Source organism: Lathyrus oleraceus, chromosome 7, assembly GCF_024323335.1.
Source record: "Lathyrus oleraceus cultivar Zhongwan6 chromosome 7, CAAS_Psat_ZW6_1.0, whole genome shotgun sequence".
Lineage (NCBI taxonomy): Eukaryota > Viridiplantae > Streptophyta > Magnoliopsida > Fabales > Fabaceae > Lathyrus > Lathyrus oleraceus.
The window spans coordinates 199,075,756-199,078,247 of NC_066585.1; the positions used below are offsets into that span (position 1 = coordinate 199,075,756).

The following is a 2,492-nucleotide window of genomic DNA, read 5'->3' on the forward strand; positions in this document are numbered from 1 at the left end:
ATGTTAGAAATATAGGTGGCCATTTCTAGAGCATAATGCCAAAATGAAGGAGGTAGAGATGCATGAATTAATAAAGTTCGAATAATGTTATTAATAGACCTTATTTTTCGCTCAGCTTTACCATTTTGAGAGAAGGTGTAAGGACAAGAGTAACAAAAAGATATGCCATTAAGTTTACACATTTTTCGAAAATTGTTAGACATGTATTTGCCACCATTATCACATTGAATTGTTTTGATTTCCCGTTGAAATTATGTTTTAATGTAAGCTCTTAGCTTTTAGAAAATATGATAAACTTGAGATTTTTGTGAAATAGGGAATGTCCACAATTTTTTTTAATAGTTATCCAGGAATAAAACATAATATTTGTGACCTGTTGAGCTTAAAACGGGAGATGTACATACATCACTATGTAGAATATCAAATGGCAACAAGCTATTATTAAGGGAATTAGTGAAAGGCAATTTGATGTGTTTACCAAGAGGACATGAATTACAAAAATGTGAATGTAATTTATTGGAGTTATTACATTTGACCAATTTATTTTTGCGAAGAAAAGATAAAACATGTTCGCCCGGATGTCCTAGACGATTATGCCAAATAGATGGTGACAAAGCTGCAAAGGTGGATGGATGCTTGGCTTTATTTTTGGTCATGTGGTTGGTAATGGGGTAAAGGTCACCTTGGCTTTCACATCTCATGATAGGCATCCCCGTCTGAAAGTCCTTCACAGAAAAACCAAACGGGTCAAATTCAATTGAAACATTGTTACCTGTAGTAAATTTACGAACCGACACTAAAATTTTAATTATATTTGGAGCGTGAAGCACATTGTTTAGGACAAGAGGTGGTTGGGTGTTATCTAGATGTGTACTACGGAGACCATAAATTGGAACAAAATGAGCATTTCCGACAATGATTTTATTATTTTTGCTCAATTTAAAATAAGACGAGAGATTACCTTGCGAGGATGTCATGTGAGAGGTGGCTCTGGTGTCCATGTACCAAGAGGGGTCTGGCTGAGCAAGATTGAGGGTGCTGAAAGCACTTTCAATGTCAGTAGGGTTGATAGTATTAACATTGAAAGCAGCTTGCTGAGGTGTGGGCCCAAGAATTCCACTTTTTTGGGGCTTAGGACCATTATTTGGTCTATTCCAATTTGAGGTTGGGTAAGGGAAAGGTGGGTAATTCCAAGGACCCCATTGTTGCTAAGGTGGGTAATTCCATGGCTGTCACTGTTGTTGTTGTTGTTGCCCGCGATTTCCTCTTCCGAAATTTCGATCGTCACAATTCGGTTTCTTTCCTCTATTACCGCGATATGTCTATGGAGATAGTTGGGAGTTTGAAGGATAGGATGACGATTTGGGTGCAGGTTCGATGGCCGGAGCTTTGGCCATGAGAGCGGCCGAAACAGAGGAGATGTGTGATTCGCGAGCGGCACGCTGCAACATGGTTGATTCCTCGAGTTCCAGTCGTGATCGTGTTGTGGCGAAGGTAGGGAGAGGGTCGTGTTGTTGTATATAGGTGACAAACCCAGCGTATGCATTAGTGAGACCGAATATCATTTTAAGCATCAACCGTGTGTTAGTGACCGGAGAATCGACGTTGGCGAGTTGATCAAATAGAGTTTTGAGGCAGTTGCAGTACACTTTTGTTGATGGAAAATCTTCCAGGTTTGTGTTGCTAAATTGATTTTCTAATTGTACAGCACGTTTATGCTTGTTATCATGAAACATAGCGGCGATGTGCTTCCAGCATTCTTCGGCAGTGTCATCGACGACGAGGATTGATTGGAGAATATCCCGCGAGACGGTTGCGTACATCCATTGCAGTACCACCACATCAAGCCGATTCCAAAGTTCAGATCGTTAGCCTTAAGGTCTGGTGATGCTTGTATGGCATGTGCATCCGATGACGGGATGATGTGATCAAGTACGTTGTGAACACATGCTTGCACCTTGAAGAGGGAAGACCATGAGAGGTAGAGATTAGAATCATTTTCCAATATCATCGGGATTATGGTTTTGACGTTGTTGATGGAGAAGGCGGAGTGGAAGTTGGTTTTTGCCGCCTGAGGAGGGTTGGTTTGAGAGGCTGATGAAGTGTCATCAGAAGTTTGGGAATGGGAGTTTGTTTCTGTCATGGTAAAATAGAGGATTAGTGGCGGTGAGAAGGATTTAGGTTAGGATCGTGACAAAACTGATACCATGTAAGTAATTTAATCCATGTCTTTTCATTGATAAGAATACTCATTATATACAAGTATGATGTATACCAATTATAGAGATATCCTAATAATTATACTAATTATAGAGATATTCTAATATTCTCTTGATGGATTTTAATTGCTGGATTATCTAACAAAAGATCTAAAATAAACCACCCGAAACAAATCGTCATTTGATGAAACTGTCATCCAAAGAAACCAAAGACATGAACAAATAGGGTGGATATTGATTTCAACACCCTAATTCTAATCGATTCGCACACGT

At 39.4% G+C, this 2,492-nt stretch overlaps 1 pseudogene; it reads right to left on the reverse strand.

The window, feature by feature from the left end:
* Nucleotides 1-1,322: 1,322 nt before the first annotated feature.
* Nucleotides 1,323-2,143, reverse strand: LOC127102904 (uncharacterized; annotated as a pseudogene).
* Nucleotides 2,144-2,492: the final 349 nt, after the last annotated feature.